General features: G+C 41.7%; 1 long non-coding RNA gene across 1 annotated transcript in view; it reads left to right on the top strand.

Annotated features, from left to right (window-relative positions):
* Nucleotides 1-12,520, top strand: part of LOC122548615 — a 55,861-nt gene that overhangs the window by 37,257 nt on the left and 6,084 nt on the right. Inside the window, exon 2 of the long non-coding RNA XR_006311272.1 lies at nt 5,069-5,194. This is a non-coding gene — a long non-coding RNA (uncharacterized LOC122548615). The remainder of the gene's footprint in view (nt 1-5,068; nt 5,195-12,520) is intronic.

The following is a 12,520-nucleotide window of genomic DNA, read 5'->3' on the forward strand; positions in this document are numbered from 1 at the left end:
CTTTTTCTATGTATGGAGTCAGCTATTACGAGGGGGCATAGCTTTAAATTAGGGGGTGGTAGGTATAGGACAGATGTTAGGGGTAGATTCTTTACTCAGCGAGTCGTGAGTTCATGGAATGCCCTGCCAGTAGCAGTGGTGGACTCTCCCTCTTTATGGGCACTTAAACGGGCATTGGATAGGCATATGGAGGATAGTGGGTTAGTGTAGGTTAGGTGGGCATGGATCGGCGCAACATCGAGGGCCAAAGGGCCTGTACTGATCTGTATTCTTCTATGTTCTATGTTTAGTTGCCATTTCATTATTGTTTCATCTGTGTTTTTAGTGTGGTTGTTACAATAGAAGTCTTAAAAGGTGAAAACTTATTTTGGAAAATTGTTTTATTTTTGTTGGTAGCTTGGCAAATTAATCTATGTTTATGGAAGTCTATGATGTAAATCAAGGTTGAGAGTGTGGTGCTGGAAAAGCACAGCAAGTCAGGCAGCATCTGAGGGGCAGGAGAATCGATGTTTTGGGCATAAGCCCTTAATCAGGAATGCTGATGAAGGGTTAATGCCCGAAATGTTGATTCTCCTGCCCCTCGGATGCTGCCTGACCTGCTGTGCTTTTCTAGCACCAGACTCTCGACTCTGATATTCCAGCATCTGCAGTCCTCAGTTTCTCCTATAATGTAGATAAAGCCTAGTATTCTCTTACCTAATTTCTCTCTGTCCATAAGCAATGTGACATGCATGTTCGCCTTGATTTTCAATATCCTTCCTGATACTGATATGCATATGAACTGTGATAAAGTTGCTAAAGCAACTCAGCCACCTGCCATAGCAGAGAATGACGGTGTGCCATAAAGGTCAATTGGTCTTGACTGTCGCAGTCAATACTATTTTAAACTCTGGCTTTAGGTTTAAGCAATGGTTACGGCAGGAAACGTAGCGAGGTGACAACATTCTTTATGAAGTGAAGACGTTTCAGAGCTTGCACCTTTGAAAGGTTACAGTGGTTGAAGTGTTACTGCAGAGATTTCTTCTTTCTCCTTGTTCTCTCACCTGCTCCTGCTGCCTCCAGCCTTTTCACTGCTCCACTCTCAACCAACAGGCAGATAAATCAATGTTTTGCACTCACAGAAATCTACTTCCAGAACAGACAAAGTCAGTCCAAGTCTCAGAGCAAAGTTGTTCCCACAATCGGAAATAATTTGTAGAAGACAGAACATAGCTGCACAAAGAAAGAATCTAATGGTCTTAGAAAAAATCAATGTAGTACCCCCTAAGATAACACTTGGAGACTCAAGTATTATGGAGGACATGAAAGCTTTAACTGCTCCTAGAGGGTTATTGTTCACTGTTAAGGCAGGATTTGTTGGGGTAGCTTTTCACATCACATGTTATGAACTCAGATAGCACAATGCTGCCTTGCAGTGCCAAGGTTCGATTCCTCCCTCAGGTGGACTGGCCATGGGAAATGCAAAGATTGGGGAGGTGGTGGGTCTGGGTGGGATGCTCATTGGAGACTTGGTATGGACTTAATGGGCTGAATGGCCTGCTTCCACACTGTAGGGATTCTATGAAATCAATTTCACAAAAGAGGGTGACGATAGTGTCAAGTCCTTATTTAATGATCATAATAATCTTCTTGAAGCATCGCAGAGTATACCCAAGGTGTAAGGAGCAGATGAGAATCTGCTGCCTGCAATGTTGGATCCTTAGACACACATTCTATAAATGTAACAATCGAGTTTTTAGGCACAACTGAGTTTTTAGGTTATGATCGCAAAGTATAAGCTGGGTCACTTCGTTGTAAAGTAAGAAAGAAATGCATTACCCAATGGATAATGAAAATCTGGAATTCTTTCCCCAAAAAATTATGGCTACTGATCAGTTTAAATTTTTAAGACAAAGTACAATGGTGTTTTGTAAGTTAAGTGTAAGGCCCATGGAGTACATGTAAATAAAAGTGTTTGAAATGTTAATCAGCTGTGATCTCATTGATTCTTGTTAAAGTCATTAATGGGATGTGGGCATCACTGGTTAGGCCAGCATTTATTGTTCGGGAGACGGTGGTGGATAATGCCTTCTGTAACCACTGGAGTACTTGGGGTGTAGGTACAGCCACTGTTAAGGAGGGAGCTCCAGGATTTTGACCCAGTGATACTAAAGGAACATTGATATATTTACATGTCAGGGTGGTGAGTGGTTTGGAGGAGAACTTGCAGATGGTGATGTTCTTATGCAATTCCTATGCCCGTCCTTCTGGATGGTAAAGATCAAGGGTTTACAAGGCAATGCCAAAGGAGCTTTGGTGAATTACATTAATACATATTGGAGCTAGTACACACTGTCAGTAAGTATGAGCAAAGTGAATGTTGCAGGGTTGTGGATATGATGTCAATCAAACAATTTGCTTTGTCCTAGATGATGTTGAGCTTCTTGAGTGCTATTGGAACTACACCCATCAAGCAATTGGATTTGCTTGTAGATGCTGGACAGGCTTTAAGGAGACAGAAAATTAGTTACTTGTCACAAAATTCCTAGCCTGTGAGCTGCTCTTGTGGTCATAGTATTTTATGGCTAGTCCAGTTCAGTTTCTGCACAATGGTAATGCCTTGGATGTTGATACTGGGGAATTTCGCAATTGTAATTCATTGAATGTCAAGGTGTAAAGGTTAGATTTTCTCTTCTTGGAAAGGGTCATTTGCTCGCAATGATATGCCATGAATGATATTTACCACTTGTCATTCCAAACTTGGATATTATTCAGATCCTGCTGCATTGCACATGACCTGCTTCTGTATCTGAGGAAGCCTGAATGTTGTGCAATCATCAGTGAAAATCCCCACTTCTGACCTGAGGCTCTTTGATGAAACCACTGAAAGTCATTGCTAAACAAATGCTGCTTAATACTGTTGATACTGTTGAGTTAGTGTTGATGACATTTTGCACCACTTTTTAACATTAATTAAGAATAGACTGATGGGGTGATAATTGGCTGGGTTAGATTTATCCTGCTTTTTATGTACAGGGCATACCTGGACAATTTTCCAGTTTTATAATGTACTGGAATAGCTTGTCAAAGAGTGCATCAAATTCCGTAGCACATGTTTTCAGCACTATTGTTAGAATTTTGTCGGAGCCTGAGCCTTTGCTGTATCTAGTGTTTACAGTAGAGACAAAAACAAAAAAACAGCAGATGCTGCAATCCAAGGTAGACAGGCAGGAGGCTGGAGGAACACAGCAAGCCAGGCAGCATCAGGTGGTGGAGAAGTTAACTTTTCAGGTGTAGCCCTTCGCCAAGTCCTGCTTGTATCTAGTGTCCATGGCTGTTTCTGAATATTATGTGCAGTGAATTGAATTGGTTGAATTCTGGCATCTGTGAAGCTCAAGATGTCCAGAGGGGACTGAGATGGATGATTGACCCAGAACCCCTGGCTGGAGATTGGTGTGAGTGCTTCAGTCTTATCTTTTGCACTGATGTACAGTGCTCTTCTAACTTAGAGGATGAGAATGTTTGTGGAGCCTCCTCCTCCAGTGAGTTGTTTAATTGTTCACTACTGTTCACTCCTGGAAGTGACAGAGCTTCAGAACCTGTATCTGATCTATTGGTTGTGGAATAGGTTACTTCCATCATTTATTACTTAGGCTGTTTGATATGCAGGTGGTCCTGTTTTATAGCCTCATCAAGTTGACACTTCACTTGTACATATGGCTGGTACTACTCCTGGCTTGTCCTCCTACACTCTTCATTGAACCAGGATTGATCTCCTACCTTGATGCTAATTGTATTTTGTAGGATATATATCGCCATGAAGTTGTAGATTGTGTTGGAGTACAATTCTACTGCTGCTGACGTCCCACAGCAGCTCATAGATGCTCAGTCTTGGGTTTCTGAATTTCTTTGAAATGTATCCAATTTTGCATGTTACTAATGCGAACAATACAATTGAAATTCTCAATGTAAAGACAGAACTTTGTCTCCACAAGGACAATGAAGTGGACACTTTTACTAATGCAGGTGGATTGATGAGGATGAAGTCAAGTATTGTTGCTTACTTCATTATCGGCACAGATCCTGTCTAGCACCTAACACCTTGAGTACTCAACCAGCTCAGCTAGTGGTGGTGTCGCCAAGTCATTCTTGGTAATAGATATTGAAGTCACTCACCCAGAGTGCAACTTGCACTCTTGCCTCCCTCAGTGCTTCCATTTACTTTCTGTACTTACTTTACCTGAACGGTAGGGGAGGCCCAACGAGCTGAATATCCACCTTCTATTTTTATGTTCTTATATTGCTTTCACGACAGGCTAATAGTCTGCTAAACTAACCATTAGATTAGATTTTCTGTTAGATTGAGTGTCCTGCTGTGGAGTTCAGTGTTGCTGATACGAAAACTGGATTTTGAGAAATATATGTACCTTCAAATTTTTAAAATCTGGGATTTGACGATCTATTTCCATAAAAAGACAGTTGGCGGAATTATCCCAAATATCCTTTTTCATTGATCTACACTTAAAAATAATGTACTCAGCCTTCAACATTGATGTTATGCATTGCTCTCCATAGACATGGAAATCGATATTTTGAATTCTCAGCAAAATAAAAGGTATCCGTCAATGAAATCAACAGTACTGTTCATGAGCCATTGGGCATATATAATACTTTATGTATCTTGTCGGCCCATATCCAAAAGGAATAGAAGATTCTGGCATCACTGTCATTTATAGTGCTGGATTACAGCAGCAAGCAGTATTCCATTTTAGTCTTTTGGCAGAGATGATCTTATTCCTATCATCAGACTGCAACATGACCAACTTAAGTACCCATCTTCAGCACACACTCATATTAACAGCAATTGTATTTCTTGCTCAAATAACAGACTGATTTCTGCCCAGGACATTTTTTACATTAGTCATGAAAGCAAAAGAAAAAGCCATCACCATTTTCAACTCAGTTGAGAAATTATTGTTACCCAGACTTAGCACATTTGCCTGTTTTTGATCTTGTTATTGTTTCATTAGAAGTGAATGTCAGTAGTAAGGCCAGCATTTATTAATCTTCTTTAATTTCTTTTGACCAGGTGATGGTGAGCTGTCTCTGAAATGCTGCCATCTTTGGGATGTAGAAGCACCCAGAGTGTTATTAGGAAATGACTTTGAAGGACCAGTGATACTTGCCCAAGTCAGGACGATGTGTTCCTTGGAAGGTAATCTGCATGAGATGAAATTTCCGTTTTTGTTTGCCTCCCTTGCCCTTTTTCGGCATTAGCAGGTTTGAGTTTGGAAGTAGCTATCAAAACAGCCTTGGTGAGTTGTCGTGGCCAATCATATAAATGTTACTGCCACTGTGTGCCAGTGTTGGAGGGAGTGATTGTTTGTAGTGGTGGATGGGGTGTCGATCAAATGGCTGCCATGTTCTGGATAGTGTGGAGCTTCTTGAGTATTGTGGGAGTTGTACTTGTTTGGGTAAGTGGAGAACATACAATTTCATTCCTGACTTGTGCCCAGTGGATTTTGGATGGGCTTTGGAAAGTCCGATGAGTTGCTCACAAGAGAATTCTGACCCTCTGACCTAGTCTTATAGTCATTGTCTTCATATGCGCGGTTCAGTTCGGTTTCTGGTCAATGGTAACCTCCAGAATGTTAATGGTAAGGGATTTAACAATGGTAGTATAATTAAATGGTAAAGGCAATGATTAGATTCTCTCTTTTTGGAGGTAGTCATGTCTAGCACATGTATGTCACAAATGTTCATATCATCATAGAATTCCAACAGTGTGGAAACAGACCATTCAGCCCAAATCAACTCTCCAAACAACATCCCACCCAGACCCATCCCTAACCTCCATAGTTCCCACAGGTAAATCTCCCAGCCTTCACATCCCTAAACACTAAGGGTAATTTAGCATGGCTGATCCATCTAACCTACGCATCTTTGGAATGTGGGAGGAAACCAGAGCACCTGGAGGAAACCCACACAGACACACAGAGAATGTGCAAGCTCCACAAGACAGTCACCTGAAGCTGGAATCGAACCTGGGTCCCTGGAGCTGTGAGGCAGCAGTGCTAACTACCGAGCCATTACATGCCACTTATCAGCTCAAGCCTAAATGTTGACCTGTTTCTTCTATACTAAGTTTAACAATACTATTCCATAATAGAGGCATGTGAAACATAAATAAATTTTGCTTTTATACAAAAAACATACACGGCTACAGGAAAGATTTATGATGCATTAGCCACAACAGATGGAAATATGAATATTAAACCCAAAGCAGACCTATAAAATCTTCAAGAGGAAAAACATTTATTTTCTTGCAAGTGCATTAATCATGTAATTACTTCTAACCAGTTAAGATGCAAGGCAAACAACTATAAATTCCTTTTCGAATTCTTCATAAATTCACAATAACTTTTGAGCAGCTTTTATAAAAATAATGCCTTGATCTGAGCCCACTCTAAATTGTAAATGATAAGCAGGCATAATCTTCTAAAACATTAGAAATGTGAGATCAACACATGTGGAATGCATCAATTTGCTTCCTCACAAAGGGCTGATGCTCTTTTAAGAAAGATTCAGTTGTTCTCAGTACATTAATTTCCCCTTTTTCTAAATTAGTCTGAGATTAACCTGCTATGTATGGGCATTTAGTTATTTGCATGAAGAACCTCAAAAATAATAAACTGATTATCAGTTGGCACTTTGTTTCACTAGAAGTGAGCAGTTTTTAAAAGGAGATAATGTTTAACAACAGCATATTTATCCAGGACTGACAGCTTCTATTTATGTTATGTGAGTCTCTGCAGTAAGATCAGCTCTGCACTTAGAGAAGTGAACCTTAGCAGGATGTGTAGGTAAAACACAGTACATTAGAAAGCAGAAGAGAGAGCCTGCCTTAGGTCTAAGTTCCATCTCATTCTGATATAAGCATGACATAGCTCATGCTCAGGAGCTATTACAAGAGTAACAGTATTGTTAAACTCTCTACATGCCTCATTCCTTCCCCGGTTTGTTCATTGTATCCCTTTAACCATTACCATTTAACTCTTTACTAGTATTTTTCCCTCCTAAAGTCTCTTCCAACCATGGCATCAATCTTGAAGCACATTCCCTTTTTGGAGATGGGTCATAAAGGTGGGATAGAGGTCATAAAAGCTTAATTGGGTTTATCCCAAGTATTGTGGGACTGTCTTTTCAGGAGCAGTTGAGACATTTGGGCCCATACTCATTGGAGTCTTGAAGAATGAAGGGCAACCTTATTGAAACATACAAGATTCTGAGGGAATTTGATAGGGTAGATGTTGAGAGGTCGTTTCCCCTCATGGAAGAATCTAGATCAGAGGCCACAATCTCAGAGTAACAGTTGTCCATTGAAGACAGAGCTCAGGAGGGTGCAGTGACTCTGTGAATTTCTTTACCATAGAGGGCTGTTGAGGCCAGAGTTGTTCCTTAGTCAAGGCGGAGATAGACATATTGTTAATCTGTGACTCATCTGGCTCTCCAATGCTCTTTAGGGAAGGAAACTGCCATCCTTACTTGGTCTGACCTACATGTAAGTCCAGACCCACAGCAATGTGGTTGACTCTTAACTGCCCCATAGGCAATTAGGGATGGGCAATAAATGCTGGTCTAGCCAGTGATACCTTCATCCTGTGTATGAATAATTTTTTTTTTAAATCAAGGGTTATGGCGAGAGAAATAATGGGAACGTCAAGTTGAGGATTACCATATCAACCATTGTTTTATTAAATGACAGGTCAGATTTGATTGGCTGAATGGGTTACTACCATTCCTATAGATTATGGTCACTTGCTATGTTCTCTGTGGTTCTTCTTGGAAGAGAAAACCTTTTGTGATTGGAATTTCAGCTTCTAAAGATGTTCTGAATGTCAACATAATAGTGCTACCTCTCAGCCCTCGTGAAAATGCAGCTCGTCTGAGGTGGGCTAAAGCATTCTAATCCATGGAAAGAATTGATCACTTTGTAGGTAGTGGCACTTCCACATCTGCTTCAAAGGGACACCGTTCCTCTATGAAGAATAAAATTCTTGTGATGCCAGCAGAGAATGGGGTCTCACCATCATGAACAACAGAAGGCTGTAAAAGATCCAAAGAAATTGGATCCTTAGGAAATCCTTCAATAGGATTTGACATAAGTAGACCTTCCAAGTTTCCTTCAAAGGGTTTGTGATCCCAAGAAAAATCAGCTGCATCATTCTTATCCTCGGACTTCATGGAAGATTGGACAGGAACAAAACGTCAGAGTCTTTTACTTCATGAAAATTTCTAATCTCCTCAGAGTCTATACTGGCTAGATACTGAGCGTTAAAGTTCAGCATTTTTCTTTGCCTTTTCCTTCCTTCTATCAAAAAGAAACCAAACAGTTGCTTTGTGTCTATCTTCACGGAAGAAGAGAACAAAAATCTCCCAGAAATACTTATAACTGAGGAGCATAAAGAACTTAGTATCTGTAGGGAATCTGTAGTTGCATTGAAGTTGGATGAATCTCCTGGATGAGCTGAGCTACATCTTGGCTGGAGAAATGATGGATAAATGGATAGTTTTCAGAATTTTATAGATTCAGGAAAATGATTCTGCAGACTGGAAAGTAGCAAATGTAATCCCACCACTTAAGCAGGGAGGGAGAGTGAGAATAGAGACCTCAGACCTGTTAACTTGATGTCAATAGAAGGGAAAATGTAAGAATCCATTATTAAAATGTGGTAACAGTATACCTATAAAAGAATGGTAAAATTGGGCAGAGTCATCATGGACATATGAAAGAAAAATCACATTTGATGAACCTGTGGGGGATTTTTGGACATGTTACATGTAGCATAAGGAAATGAGAACTAGTAAATGTGATATATTTGGAGCTTCAGAAGGTGTTTAATAATTTCCTCACAGGAAGTTAGTGTATAAAATTAGATTGATTTGGATTTGGGAATCTGACGTTCTGTTCCTGTCCAATCTTCCATGAAGTCCGAGGATAAGAATGATGCAGCTGATTTTTCTTGGGATCACAAACCCTTTGAAGGAAACTTGGAAGGTCTACTTATGTCAAATCCTATTGAAGGATTTCCTAAGGATCCAATTTCTTTGGATCTTTTACAGCCTTCTGTTGTTCATGATGGTGAGACCCCATTCTCTACTGGCATCCAAATCCCTATCAGTTTCAATATTTCCAAATTCACTAATGACACAACTTTGGGTAGAAATTTCAGTTGTGAGGAAGATAGATGAATGCATCAAAGAGTTTTGGACAGACTAAGTGAATGGGGAAGAGCATGGCAGAGGGAATATCATATGAAAAAATGAACAGAGACTATATTTATTAAATGGTGTGAGCTTGGTAAGTGTTGATGTCCAAAGGAACCTGTTTTGGAGGTGCCAGCGTTGGACTGGGGTGGACAAAGTTAAAAATCACACAACACCAGGTTATAGTCCAACAGGTTTATTTCGAAGCACTAGCTTTCGAAGCACTGCTTCTTCATCGGGTGGAACCTGGATCACCTTGTTTATGAATCACAATGCAAACATTTAAGGGAAATAAACAATTAGCAAGGCAAATTGTATTTTGGTCTTCATCAGTTGATTTGAGTATGGAGTGAAGATGACTGTTTTAGTTGAATAGAACCATGGTGAGGCCTCGTCAAACTTGTTATAAACAGTTTTACTTTTCTTCTTGAAGGAAAGATGTACTTCTGATAGAGGGAATGCAATGAACTTTCATCAGACCCATCTCTGGCATGGTTAGATTGTCTTATGAGGAGAGATTGAGGAGGCTAGGTCTGTACCCTTTCAAGTTTCAAAGAGCAAGTGGTGATCAGATTCAAATTTACAAAATTCTTAGAGGACATGACATGGTGGATGAAGATAAGATAAATCCCCAGGTTTCTGAGAATAAAACCAGGGGAGAAAATCCCAGGATAAGACATAAGCCATTTAACACAGATATGAGGTGGAATCTCTTCACTCAGAGGTCAATGAACCTTTGGAATTCCCTATCATAGAGAATGGTGGAAATACAATCATCAAAACCAGCATCGCCATATTTCTGGCGACTGTTGACGACAGGAGATATAGTGGTAATGCAGGAAATAGCTGTTGAGGTAGATGAACAGCGTAATCTAACTGAATGGTAGACCAGGTTCAATAGGCTGAATGACTTATCCATATCTGTAGGTTTCTATGTAGTTCAGATTATAATAATTCTGAAGTTGATCGATTTCATTAAGGAAGGCTTGTTTATTTTCTAGATAATCTTCTACAAACTTGAATTAAGATTTCTCCTCTCTCAGGAGTTTCTTCAGTAGATGCACAATCTACTTTTGATTGTAGCAGAATGTGTTCCTGGACTAACAATAAATGATAACCTTCATGCTTTGAATATTTCAGTTTATTCCTCACTATTATAGCAACTTTTACATCAGACAATTGCTAACTAACAAAAGCTGCCTCTGCATTGAGCCTGTGGAGATTTTCTGTAAGCTTTTCCTTTTCAGTTCAGTAATTGGACAAGTGCAAACATGAGATTTTATTAACAGGCAGCAGAAGTAAAAGCAAGCAAAACCAATGGAGGCTGAGGTGTGTCCCCCGAATGCCAAGTAGATTTCAGTATTAGGACCAATTATACAGCCTGTGATACAGCCAGCTCACAGCTATCACAGCTCAACCTGGCTTGCAGCATCTGATGTAGCTGCACTCTCTTATAAACAAACAGAGAAGATAGGAGCAGGAGGAGGCCATTCTGCCCTTCGAGTCTGCTCTGCCATTCATCACCATCATGGCTGATCGTCAATAGCCTAATCCTGCTTTCTCTCCATAACCTTTTTGATCCCATTTGCCCCAAGTGCTATACCTAGCTGCTTCTTGAATCCATTCAATGCTTTGGCATCAATTACTGCCTGGGTTAATTAATTCCACAGGCCCACTACCCTTTGGGTGGAGAAATGTCTCCTCCTCTCAGTCCGAAATGGTCCTGCCCGAATCCTCAGACTGTGACCCCTGGTTCTGGACGCACCCACCAATGGGATCGTCCTCCCTGCATCTACCTTGTCAAGTCCTGTTAGAATTTTATAAGTCTCAATGAGATCCCCCCCTCATTCATCTGAATTCCAACGAAAACAATCCTAACCTCATCATTTCCTCCTCAAACGTCAGTCCCACCATCCCCGGAATCAGCCTGGTAAACCCTTGCTGCACTCCCTCAAGAGCAAGAGCATCCTTCCTCAGAGAAGGAGACCAAAATTATACGCAATGTTCTAGCTGTGGCCTCACCGAGCTCCTGTATAACTACAACAACATATCCCTGCTCCTGTACTCAAAACCTCTCACGATGAAGGCCAACATAGGAGAGCTTCCTCCTCCCGTGTCCTAGCCTAACTCTTTGGAGTGCTGCTCCTGTTCTCTCAGGTCCTCAACATCCAGAACATTCCCTCATTGGGCGGCACGGTGGCACAGTGGTTAGCACTGCTGCCTCACAGCGCCAGAGACCTGGGTTCAATTCCCGCCTCAGGCAACTGACTGTGTGGAGTTTGCACGTTCTCCCCGTGTCTGCGTGGGTTTCCTCCGGGTGCTCCGGTTTCCTCCCACCATCCAAAGATGTGCAGGGTCAGGTGAATTGGCCATGCTAAATTGCCCGTAGTGTTAGGTAAGGGGTAAATGTAGGGGTATGGGTGGGTTTCGCTTTGGCGGGTCGGTGTGGACTTGTTGGGCCGAAGGGCCTGTTTCCACACTGTAATCTAAATCTAAATCTAAATCTAAATCTAAATTTCCTGGTCCAGTTGTGCAGAGCACAGCAACGTCAGGATGATGCAGCACCTTCTGTTTGGACTATACTGGAGGGCACTCCCTTGCAGACTGGTGCAAGCAGCAGAACTGTATCTTCAACAGCCCCGTCATCTGCTCCACCGTGGCCCTTGATGAGACATGAGGTGGCATTAAAGCCTGCATTCTGCATCAGTCAGGGGGCTGTACAATGGTGACATGAGCTGTGGTTGCAATGATAGCCCTTGGTCTCTCAGTAACCCCCAGGACAGTATTCACTACAAACCTGTGAGTGAACAGAGCCGTGACTACTGAGCTACAGCTCCCTGCCTGACGAAACGTAGATCCCTTGACCCCTGCTGCTGGGCTGATAGGGCTGATCCTTATCCACTCCTTGGGCCACAATCGGACTGATCCCCTGGCCGTGAACAGACCAAGGGGGTGGCTGGCTTCAACAGAGCCTCCAGATTATGTGCAAACTGTGCCTGTCACAGATGGTACTCGGACTCCCTGACCAACAGCAACTCTCCCACACCTCAGCGTAGGGTACCTCAGCACTGCTCCCACCCCCAGCTAGCTTCTGGTACAGCTACATTTTAAAATAAACATCCAATAACAAGAGAGACAAGCTGTGTGTGTGTGTGTGTGTGTGTCCATGTCCATGTGGGTGTGGGCATGGGTGGGGGGGGTGTGTGTCTGTGTGTGTGCATGTCTGTGTGTCTCTATGTGTGTCTGTGTGTGAATGTGAGTGTGTGTGTGTGTG

The sequence above is a fragment of the Chiloscyllium plagiosum genome, chromosome 3 (assembly GCF_004010195.1).
Source record: "Chiloscyllium plagiosum isolate BGI_BamShark_2017 chromosome 3, ASM401019v2, whole genome shotgun sequence".
Lineage (NCBI taxonomy): Eukaryota > Metazoa > Chordata > Chondrichthyes > Orectolobiformes > Hemiscylliidae > Chiloscyllium > Chiloscyllium plagiosum.